Raw genomic sequence first — 12,437 nt, forward strand, 5'->3', positions numbered from 1 at the left:
TTTTTAACACTTTTTGGCAGTAAAAAGATATATTTTTATTATTTTTATCATAGAAAAAAATTGTTCAGATAGAAATGATTACAAACTAGTTAGTTTTATTGTGAGAGTTATAAAGCTATATTGAATTATTTTTTTTATTATTATTATTCTAGATTAAAAGAAATTAAGTCTATTCTTTTATTCTAAACTGTTCTAAATACGCTTATATAAAGATCAACTAAATTCAAATTTAAAATTTAAAAACTAAAAATCAAAAAGTTTTACTGAATATTCATTTATTTTTTTAAAGAAATTAGTACAGTAATTTCAATAATTCAATTAAAATATTTTTATTAATAAAATTGATTTTAATTTTTTCAATGCAACAAAATTAAGTCCTAACATTACCTATATATTTTATTCGTATTACCAGAACAAAAAAAGACTTCAAATTATCATAATTTTGATTACATTTTAAGAATAATGATAATTAAAAATATAAACAACAAAGATTACCAATTAAATTCTTACAATTTGCATAAACATTTTAATGAAAACAGGAAGCTGAAAAAAAAGCTTATGTGATAATGATGAGGAAACGTCATCCACATATCCTATTCAATTAGATTTTGAAGTAATTTACATATATTTTTTCCCCTCCTTTTTTGAAATCTAGCATTATATCAGCTTTTTTCTTTTTAGAAAAATTTTATATTTCTTTAAATGGATCAGATTTTCAAAGTTCTGTGGTGTGAAAGTGTGAATTAAATCTCTGTCATTTTTTTTTTTTTTTTTATTAAGGAAGAAAAGTGTGCCACATTCAATTATCAGACAACATAATAAAAATGCTTGATCACAAAAATTTGATTATGTTTTATTAAGAAATTACATTAAAATTTCATTCACATGCACATCACCACTCAGAAAAAAAATGAATAAAAACCATTTGCAGATATTGATTAAAATAAAAACAAAATGTCATCTTTTGTAAAAATGTTGCCTGGAATGTACTGTACAACATAATAATGAAAATTAAAATAATGAAAGTATTTGAGAAAAATTTTATTCATTCAATACCAGAAAGCATTGTTTTATACACCTATGTCTAATTATTTCAGTTGGCATGCAACATTTATTCCATATTCATTTTATTTTATAGCTTTAACAGTTTTATTTTACAATGAATGATAGTATCACAATATGGTTTTACACAATATACAACATCATATCCAATATAATAATTATCTTTAATGTTCAGTTGAAAAAATTTATTGATCAAATTAATTTAGAAATCATAACATGCAAGCAGTTTTATCATCGTGAATTCTTATTAATTTATAAAATTGAGAGACATTCCTGTTATTTTTTATTTATATTTATTTCATAGCACATACTAATAATGTTTGTAGCAAATGTTCAAGAATCTGAACCTGATGACGCCTACTAATTAAATTAAAAATGTTTATTAGAAATTAGTACCAGATTTTAAAGTTTTATTTGCTTATTATTATTATTATTTCATCCAGTTATGCAGATATCAAATAATTCCATAAAATTCTAAGGAGATACTTTGATTCTATATTTTATTATTAAAAGTTATTAAATCAAAATTATATTTCATATAAATGTTAATGAAAAAATAGTCCTTTTTGATACTGAAGATTTAAATAAAATTGCAGTAACAATACCGTTTCCTGCAGAAATTTAAGGTTAGTGCAATTTTATTTATTTTTTAACACTTAAGTGTCATTTTTATTGACAACTTAAATTAATCCCTAAAATATTACTTATTAACAATTTGATATTTTTAAAATAAAAATAGTAATATATGATAATTAAATAGAATATAAGTTTTTATTAAAACATTTTTAATCTAAATAATGAAAATTTGAACAATTGTATCAAATTACTACCAATTATTCAAGAGGAATAAACTGGTTAATGAATTAAAAATATATAACCAACCTTGAAAGCCAGTATACAACTTTATAATGAATACAGTACTTTTGATCTTACTCAGAATATACTGTTAGCTAACACTATATTCCATTATATATTAATATGTGGATCTGAACAGGGGCAGATCTACATAGGGACTAATAGGGCTTAAGCACTGGGCCCCCAAGTGTCAAGGGCCCACAAAAATTGATTATCATCATAAATTTTTAATACGTTTTCATTAACAACGAGCACTTATCGTAAAGTAAAAAATAGTTAATAGGTTCAGTTCGGTAAAAATAGGCCCCATTGCACTTCAATAAGACTTAGGCCCTGAAAAACCTAGATCTGCCTCTGGACCTGATGATGATCTGTGTAAGATTGAAAGTATTTATCATATAATACTAAGCTGGTTTTGAAAGATTGTTGTTAATTATTATTATTAATTGACAAAATCTGTTAAATATAAAAAATAAATTATTTATTAACTTTACATATACCTTATTTATAGTATAGATATTTATACTATCTATAATATAAATACTATCTATAGACATGCAAATATATCTAGACAAATTCTCATAAATTTTGAAAGTTCAGATGATGTTACTGCTAACATACTTTCTTGATATGAAATGAATAAAAATACAAATCTTGTATTATTATATTGTTATTTTCGATGACAATAAATTAATTGGCCTATAAATAGAAAGAAGTTTAGAAATCATTAATATTATAATTGCCAAAATGCCAAGATATTTTGGTATTATAGTATTGATTGTATCATTACAATAAATTATCTATAATGACAAATTATTCAGAAATTGTTAATAGATTTTCCAGTTAATCAGCAGTGTAATCTGGCATAAATGCACATTTTTAATATTCAGATTTTGATTAATATTAATTAAACAATAAATTAATTACATTTTTTACATTTTGATTAGTAAAAATTATAGCATTTAACTTGAGTTATTAAATAAACTGAATTAAAAAATTTATAAATTAAAATTTTTCAGGAGCTTGTTTATTTTTTTGTTTAGTCTTTATAGACTAAACAAAAAAATAAACAATAAAGTTTAAAATAAATTTTAAAAACAAAAAAAATATAGTAATAATAATATAAAAGCATTAACAAGCAAAAACTAATTTATTCAAATAATAAAGTACTGTATTTCTAATTTTTGTTTTATAGACAACAATATTTAAACAAAAGAAATATCACTTTTGTATAAACAAAAATAAATGAAGTTTATAAGATACAATAACGACAGTACAGTATTAATTACTAGCATAATTACATCTATATTGTTCCTTAACACTAGCATTAAATCAAAAATTTTGCAGAACTCACTTTGCTCAATCAGAAGTGGAATAATAATAAACAAATTAAACATTTTTATTAAAAAATTAGTATAAATTGGAAATAATAGTATATATCTTTTTATTATAATCACAAGAGGAATAATATATTTATTTTTTACCACTATTGGCAAAAGAATGTTTAAACAAATTACTTCATTGCAGTTTATCATTAGCCAGTCATCATTATATTGCATAATAATATGTAAAAAACATTTGCCTTTATGATATAATTTCTGTTTAATTAAGCAGAAAAGAATTAGTGTTATAGTTATTGAAAAAGTTTCTATTTTCATTGCAGGTAAAGTGTTGTGTATTTTTGTATAAATTTTAATTACTAAAAATTTAAAAGATTTGATAAAAAGCCAACTTTATGAATGTCAAACATGAGCTCGATTTGAATATCTGACAATTACTACTATAATTATTATTTGTTAAAATTTAAATAAGAATTACATATAGCATTAGAAACAGAAAAAGGATTTATTTTATTATCATCATCTAAAAAATACAGTAATTTCATTCTCATATGATTTTTTTTCTCCATGTAATAAGCAACTAGACCTAGGTTACATTTACTTATCACATAATAATAATAATTTTCTAAATACAGTGGAACCCTGCAGTCAAACTAATTAGAGTGAGGGTCATCAAAGTTCACAAAAATCTGAATTAGCAGAGTTTTTTTTTATGTCATCAAGAATGAATATAATATGTAATTAAAAATCAGTCCATTTACATAAGTTTCATTATGACTTGAATACACCCATGTAATTTACATTGTGCTTTCAGAGTACACTGCATATAAAATGGCATAGATATTGAAACAATTAATATTACTGTTAACAACGATGGCTCACTTGGAATCCAAAGACAACAAAATGACACAAATGACATCCTGTACAAATTCCATCAGATGAAGTGTGTGATGATATAGTACTGTACAACTTGTATTGGTTGAGGAGACCATAGACAAAAGAAGCTGCTAATTTTTGTTCAATTTTTTAATTTAACTTTTCAAAATTTTATCCTATTTAAGCAATGTCGAACATAGCAAGGATTTACTATAGCAATTTATTTTCATTTATATTAAATTATTGTTATATTTAAAAATTTTTGATAGATTAAATAATTACATTAAAAAACTTCAGAATATAAATATCAGAAAGAGATAAAATTTAACAAAATTTTAATTATCATTCAATATTCTAAAAACAACTATTCAGTTGTTCCACAAAAACTACCAAGTAGTTGTTTTTCGTCTCTTGTAGTAGCAATGCTAGCTGATCATCATAACACTGTCTTGGATCTAATCAAGGCTAGAGTCAGGTTTGATTTCCTGTAGTTTTGTAAACCATTTAGAATAAGACCAATAGATAAGTCATGCCTGATGTTTATGTATTTTAATGTCTCTAAGACAATTTTATGATTTCTTCCTTAGTCTCTTTTCTCAGAAATTTGTGCTTACAATATAAAATAATTTAAACTTGCAAACAAATCTTTTCTGATAAATTCAATTTTATTACTATGCAATACCAAACTCATTAATTTTAATGTATGTACTGTACATAATTTTTTCTCAATACACTTGAAGATTTTGTTAAATTATGTCTTAATTCTGCAAATTAATCAGTTTTTAAATCTAGTTACTTTTTAAATATAATAATGAAAAAGAAAGAAGCATTTTATTATACTCTGTTTTATACTTCGCTTCTACATAAATACAAAATCATAGAAATTTTGCCAAAACAAAAAATAAAAATGAAATACTATAAACAGAATTAAAGCAAGTAAACAGTGAAAAATAAATGATAAAACTCATTTCATTTGAAAAGATCAATAAAATTTTTTTCAATACAAGCTATGTACAAAAATTTAAACTAGATATAGTAGTGATAAATGAATAATTTATCAATCTATAGTAATTATTAAACATAAACAAGCAATTTTAATAGAAAACAAAACAAAACAATTCCATACTGAATTACAACAACCAACTTCTAAATATTAAAATAAAACAAACAATACAATTAACATTATATAAAATTACTTTTTGTAGTTCAATGTCTCTTAACAGTCAAAAGATTTCATTAGCCCGAAGACGAAGGCCCCAAGATAGACCCAATTTTATGAGGAAGTAGGTCTAATTTACAGGTACATAAATGCATTATATCATGGAAAACATTTATTTAACTTCTATACTTTATTAAAATGCTTAAATTAACAAAATATTTCAAATAAACACGTCGATAATTCGATAAATAAACTAAATTGAAAGCAATCTGGTTGGTCTCTTTAACTATCAGCTGAATCTGCCCATGTGGGCGACTTCGTACGAGGTACGTTCCTTAACTTAACGAGAATCGAAGCAAACTTATTTTTCAAATATTAAACGTAATTATAATAATAAAACATTTACGTCTAAACCGTAAGCATTCGGGTCCCCTCCTAAATTTCACTTTTTCATTATAATTATTTAGGCCTAACGTCCCGTGTATACATAACCGGGAAAAACATATGAAATTTTTCTCTTTAAGCCATTCCGATTTATTTAATTGCAATAACTAAACGTACCTTCACCTATTTTTCTTATATTCGACCGTAATTATCCAGGATTTTTGTAAATTTCTTCTACTTTCTGCAAGTTCGACGTCCATCACTTACACCAACAACCACAACAAATAACCGACTCCATGTTGGACGTTTCTATTCTTCCGTTCAATTATATAGTCCGAGAAACGAATCTGTAAAAACGTAATAATTATCGTATAAAATTATTTCTTATTAAATCGTATACTTAATAGACGTAAAGGATAATATCAAAGCCGATTTTTTTTTAATTATTAAGCCGGGAAAATAAAAGCGTAAAAGTGTGCCTTTTTTTATTTTTAATGTAGCACGTGACGTCACGCAGCGTGCTTCTTTTCAACGTTGATGAGGATGATCAGAGAAGAAGGAATGAACCCTTATCCACTTTTAGAAGAGAAAAAGGAAGTCTTTTGACATTTTTCCGACATTTTAAAATCAATCAGAACTTTAAAATTGCTTTGTATCTAATTGCACGAAACACGCTTCTTGTTTACTATAAAATATTAAAGACGTTGAAATTGCATGAAAGAACGGGCTTGTAATTATCGAAAGTATTGATTTTCTTCTTGAAAATTGTTAAAATGGCGGAATCGCACTATATATATATGAATTTATAAATTGTACATAAAAATGGTCTTAAAAATTATCTATTATTTTACCACTTCTATAATCTTGGTATTGCTCAATAAATGTTAAAATGTTCTTTTATAACTAAATGTCAAAAATATTGTATCATTTATCATAAAAAGATCTGAACGATTTTTATTGATGATAAGTTTTTTACACGCAAATTTGTTTACATTTCGACAATGATTACGTAGATTGGATATTTTAAATATATTAATACTGCTTTGATTAGAGACGAATTCTATTACTGAATTATGAAAATGTCGGTGTTATTTTAGACTTTATATTTAGGCTATTATTAAAATAGAAATAATTTAATTAAAAAGAGAAAAAAAAATATCGGATGTAATTTTAAAATTAATGTAAAAATCATTTCTTAGAATTTGAAAGAGTGTTTCTATTTTTGTAAAAAATATCAATAGTAAACATAGTAAATCAAAGATATAGAATTTGTATGATGTTATGTGCTGTTATGCAATACGTCTAGAGATTATCGACTTTCTATTATCAGTTTAAGAAATATTTATCATATTAATTTTTATTTTAAAACTTCTATTTATTATTATTTCTTTAATATATAAACCTAACAATTTTCATTAAAAAAATTCAACATTATGCAATATGGCCGATAAAAACAGATAATGAGATTTAATTCTTTAATTAAAAAACAATTGTTTTGAGATATTTTATATTTGCAAATGTATCAATAATTTTTTTTCCTATTATTTTTAGATCCATCAAGATTAAAATATCTCAATGAGAAGTTTTGAAGTCATAACTAAGCTAGAAAATATAACAAATAGCATATAATACATTTGATTTCGTAAGATATACGTAAATCGTATAACATACGTGTTGAATTTTAAATGGTTTTTATCTACCAGTACCGTATTCAGATATCATTCAAAGATATATGTTTTTAATAGATAAATCAAATATATATATATTTGATTTATATTTATATATACATAAAAAGACATTTCAGAAAGAAAAGGTATTTTTATGTTTATTATACTTTATTTATTGTTAATTGTTGATTAAAAGTGTATGCATCCCCTCTGCTGTCCCTAAATTTCAATGTGATCTACCACTACGATTTAAAATTAATTTTTTATTATACAGTATTCAGTAAACAGAAATGACAGTAAGCTTCGTTGATAAACAGCAACATCATCTAATTAGTGATAATGATCATTAATAATTTGTGCTATGTATTGTACAGTCTATTAGGCTATTTTAAATATTCCTTTTATTAAAGTTATAAATAAAAAAAATTTTTTAAATTGTTCGTGTTCTAAAAGATCAAACGGCTTGTAATAATCCTGTAATTAATTATAATTTACTTTAAAATTTTTTTAACTGTACAATTTATGTAACATTAAAATCTGTTGTTATACTTATAAATTAACATTAAAACACGAGTTATAAACTATAAATATATTTTATATACTTTTCTGTATTGATTATAATATTATAGATCTAATAATTTAATATATTTACACACTAAACAGCCTTATGAATTAAATATAAAAATTAAGGTCAAATTTACACCGTGAACCAACGCATATAACTTTTACACAGAGAATTATCGCAACTAATTCTCTTCATTTCAAGTCAATTTATTTAATTCTTTAAGTGCGGAATGACATAATTATTACATACCGAAAAAAATTAAATAAATTTCTTTAAATTTAATTTTATGAAGCATTAAACTTTCATTATTTAAAAAAAAAACAAAAAGGTAGACTAGACAACATTCACTTCTACTAAAAGTCACGATTTTCAAGGTTATTATAGGTGCTAACTTGTAAGATGGCATAACTTAAGCATTAAAGATAGAAACGTCTGGAAAGGAAAAAAAAGAAAAAACCAAATAATAATAATAATAATAATGTGAACATTTTATTTTATTTATACCGTAAATTTAAAACGAGCCAACTCGACATAATGATATATTTAATAAATTTATTCCTCTGGATAACGTTAGACAGAAATGGTGAATAATTATTGATCGATGTTAAAATTATTTTTTTCCCTTTACGCCTCTATCGCTATGAATGTTTAAGATCTATGCAACATGTTTACTGTGCTTTTCATTGCTTAATCATGGCATCTGATGAATATAAATATATTATCACCGAAATACATCTTTACGTAGTAATTTCTCAATGTTCTGTATTATAAAATTGGTACTTATTTCTTAATAAAATCAATAATGGAGTAAGTAATGTAACACGTTTTAAAAAAAGCGTTCATCAGAAAAACACGATAGAATTTAGAACCTTTAATTTTATTTTATATTATATCTGTATTGATTGTTAAAATAAATTTTATAAAATTGAAAATGTAAACAAAAGTTAAATAAAATTAAATTTATTTACCCAACACACACTAGTATTTCGTTTTAAAATTTCACTGCAGTCTACATGTATTTAGTTATTTATATAGGTATATATACTAGGGGATGCCCAACTACCAGCTTTTTTCACTTGCTCACATCATAGGCTTTGTCCAGTTGTTTCCAATATAGACTATTCACAACAAAATTTTAATAACATGTATATCTTCATGTTTATACAAAAAGACAAGAAAAATTTTACAATTTCAAGTGACAATTCCATAATGTAAAATAAGTTCATAAATATTTCAAAATGCTCCTCCACACACAAACAACTGAAAAAAAAATGTTTTTTTTTATTAAAATCAGACAAACTTTTGGATTTTTTCCATCAAAATCAAACATAGGACAATTTTCAGATTCCAGAACAAGAAAATTTTTTCAAATCACTCAAACATCACAGATCATAAGTTTTTTTTTATTAAATATGTACAGAATAATATTTCAATCTCATGGTTACATGATTCACTTTGTTCACTTGCATCACAGACTTCACTCCCTTGTTCCAATACAGACCATTCACAACAAAAATTTCATGATGATTCAAGCCCCTTCAAGGGACAACCTCCGTGCACTTTGCTCAACCTCCTGTGGACTGAATAGCCAACCCTCCCAACCCCATTCACTTCACTCCCTCCTCAGCCCAATCCCATATTCCTGCTTTCTTTGCTCAACCCAATCACTCACTTGCTTTGTTCACTTGTTCAAAAATATTGTGATGATTCATTGATTTCTGGCACTACTATTTCTATTTTCCCTCAGCTGTTGTAGCAGCCAACTCAATCATTTGTCCCACAGACTGCCCTCATTCCCAATAAAGTTTATTCATAATAAAAGTTGTGATAATCCATTGACATTTCTATTTTTTGTTTTTCATGACAGAAAAAGTGTTGTGACAATTTTAAGTATTTCATTATATACACTGTATTTACTCACATATAAGATGAGGTTTTTATCCATTTTTCACTGCTTCAAAAACCTAGGTTGTCCTATATGCACAAACAAAGGATTTTTTTCGTTTTTGTATAATTTTTGTAAACTATGTAATCGCATATTTTACCAGATTCTCACCTTCTGGTGTTTAAAAACAAAAGTATTTTATCTGGTTGTTTGAATCGCTCTTACGTATTGCCAGGAGGAAAGACAAATAGCAATAGGAAAAGCAAAGCTTTTGAGTTAATTCCAAAATTACATGGGAGCCCAATATAAGTTTTAATCCGTTCCCATGTGAAAATAGATGATTATTTAGAAATTCGAAGAAACTCATAAGTGTAATTGATGAAGAGTGAATTCAACTGTTAAGAATTGGCAAAACAGGTCCAGCTTTACATGAACAAATTATGTTGTCGATTTTACAAGATTTTTTCCTTGAAGTTTAAGATGTCAGTAATTTTTGCAAGACAATGTGTGCATTTATGTGCATTTGATATTTTATTTGTTATTAAATGAAATAAAACTGGAATTGTATTAATAAATATAATTTTCTTTATTTTGATCATTAAAGTCACACCTCGTCCTATATGCGAGATCATCTTATATTCGAGTAAATATGGTATATACATATATACAGAGAGTGAGTAGATAAATTTAAAAAAAATAGAAAGTACATTTATATTCAATGTTGTTTGATACAACAATAAATATTATATGAGGTGCAATCAAGAAGTTCTGAGATTGGGAGTATAAAAATAAAACAATGTACTTTATTTAATTTTAACAGTCATCACCTTCAATATTAAGTGTGGGAATGTAAATTGGTTTTGGATGGGCCAACTTCCTTAGTTTATTCTGCTCTTGGGTCTGCTGCAGAACATCTTTAGAGGTTAAAGCATATTGTGTCGGTACAACTGTTCACACTATCCTTTATAACAAGAAGATGCATATCTACCTTGGAATGAAGTACCATCTGCAAAATTCATGCTGAATGTCTTCTACCATGACTAAACAATAATCCTTCAACTTGAATTTCATCTTTTGGAACAAGTTGTTGTTGCAGGGTGCCAGATCTGGCAAATACAAATGTTAGAGAGCACATTTTTAGCACACACCAAGACCACAATGGTTTTGGTGTGTGCTAAAAATGAATGCAAGAAGTAGCAATGTCATGGTAGAACACCAATTGCCATCATGCCATGACTGATGTCTTTTGCATAGAATGTCCTCTGTCAGACACCTCACATCATCACAGTAGAACTCAGCATTCACTGTTTGGCCAATGAGAAACAAATCCTCAATGCAGAATCCTGAAAATGACAAAGAAAATGATGAGCATGCTTTCAGTCATGTTTTTGACATAACTTGTCTTCTTTGGTCTTGGAGATTGCAGGCACTTCTGCTGAAAAGATTACTGTTTGGTTTCTAGGTCATAGCCCAGCTCTCAATGATGATCCTGGAGATGAAAGTTGGGTTTTCACAAACATGATAATGGCAGTCCTTGAAGACCTGAACAAGATGTGCCTTCTGCTCAAGACTCAGGAGCCTGAGCACGAACTTTGCTGCAACAGAGCACATGCTCAATTCAGACATCAAGTTTGTCTGCACTATTCCATCAGTACATTGACCTTGGCAACAATGTCACACTTAAAGCATAAAAAATAAGTAATGCCTGAATGTCCTATTACAGAACAATCAGAAATTTTGTGGCAGAAACATTCTTGCCTCAAAACTTCTTTTCAGTTAGGCCTTCTACTGTATTCAGGGAAGAAATTAATTGAATATATGTGACTGGTAAATATACTGTATTTACTGATTATTTGATAGAACAATTTTGATATATATTTGAGGATATAAGAATGGAAACCAATAATCATAACAATAAAATTATGTGATAAATTCTAACATATCTAAGTATTTTGTAACATAGAACTCTTAAGACATGGAAATGTGAAGAGAATCAAATATCATTAACTATCCACATAAAAATTTAAACAGAAAATGGTTTTAAAGTTTATTTTCATATTTTTTATTGTATCTTGTAAAATCTACTCAGCTTATACTGGTATGTTGTGCAAAACTAGACCAAGGTCAAGGCATAGGAAAAATTGTATTTTGTTTATATTTATTGTGTTGTTTGTGCATGTATCTTATATTCAAAACTTATCTGACTATATGACATGTGTTTAACATAGTAGCTTTCTGTAATGTGATGATGTGTGTTGTGAAACCCTAATGTTCCTAAACTTGTGTGTAGTGTATATGGTATAATTAACACCTGTGTAGGAAATTACTACAAATACAATAAGTATCCTAATCCTATCCATTTTCCAAGTACTTTATTTCATTGTATTGTAGTTTGATAAGCATTTGCATCTTTCATAAAAAAATCTCAAATTTTGTGTGTTTTGTTTTTTCATTATTACTTATTTTATAGTTATATTTACAATAAAGTGTAATAAAAAAAATGAGACTTCTCATCATCTCAAAACTCAGAACAAATCATTATTTCAAACATGAAAACCTGCACTGCATATTAGTGAGTATCATGCTTTCAATGATTACCTGGAAATATGGATTATATGAAGATTTTTGTCTTAATTCTAGCCCT

At 26.0% G+C, this 12,437-nt stretch overlaps 1 protein-coding gene across 1 annotated transcript in view; it reads right to left on the reverse strand.

The window, feature by feature from the left end:
* Window positions 1–6,030, reverse strand: part of LOC111630375 (lysine-specific demethylase 4C-like) — a 102,461-nt gene extending 96,431 nt beyond the window's left edge. Inside the window, exon 1 of the mRNA XM_023374464.1 lies at window positions 5,854–6,030. The gene's annotated coding sequence lies outside the window, so the exon portion shown is untranslated. The remainder of the gene's footprint in view (window positions 1–5,853) is intronic.
* Between the last annotated feature and the right edge of the window lie 6,407 nt (window positions 6,031–12,437).

The sequence above is a fragment of the Centruroides sculpturatus genome, unplaced genomic scaffold (assembly GCF_000671375.1).
Source record: "Centruroides sculpturatus isolate CEXI.00-Female unplaced genomic scaffold, Cexi_2.0 scaffold672, whole genome shotgun sequence".
NCBI classification, from domain to species: Eukaryota; Metazoa; Arthropoda; class Arachnida; order Scorpiones; family Buthidae; genus Centruroides; species Centruroides sculpturatus.